Source organism: Megascapheus bottae, chromosome 4, assembly GCF_031878675.1.
Source record: "Megascapheus bottae isolate mThoBot1 chromosome 4, mThoBot2.hap1, whole genome shotgun sequence".
Lineage (NCBI taxonomy): Eukaryota > Metazoa > Chordata > Mammalia > Rodentia > Geomyidae > Megascapheus > Megascapheus bottae.
The window spans coordinates 82,686,239-82,686,738 of record NC_143512.1 but is presented as its reverse complement, the minus strand read 5'-3'; positions in this window follow the sequence as shown (position 1 = coordinate 82,686,738).

The window sequence follows — 500 nt, the reverse complement described above, 5'->3', positions numbered from 1 at the left end:
GGGACCGGGTGGCTGTTGGGGAGAGTCTCGGCTAGCCTGCGCCCCCTTCCCTGTGCCCACAGCCGCTGGCCTTGATTCCCGGGGAAAGTGTCCCGCGCTTGTCCTCCGCCCCGAGCGCGGGTGAGTGGACGCCAGCGCCTGATTCCCAGGAACCCGTAATCAATCGCGTCTGATTGGAAGGACTCGCTGATCTGATTGCGTTCTGTGCTCCCCTTGGGCGAGGGCCGGCGGAGATCGACCCTCCCCCGCCGTGTGCGGAGGCCGGCCGGCCCTCCCCACCCGGTCCCCGCGCCCCGCGCCCCGCACCGGCCGGCGCGTTCCGCGGTCTCCCCCCAGCGGCCGCGCGCGCGTCGCCGCCTTAGCCGGGCGGCGGGGGTGGCCGGCTCCCGGGAGCCCGCAGCTCCGCCCCGTCCTCCCCCCCTCCCCTCCTCGCCGGCAGAGCCGCCCCCTCCGCGCCCGCCGCCGCCGCCGCCGCGCTCGGCTCAGACGGAGCAGCCGCC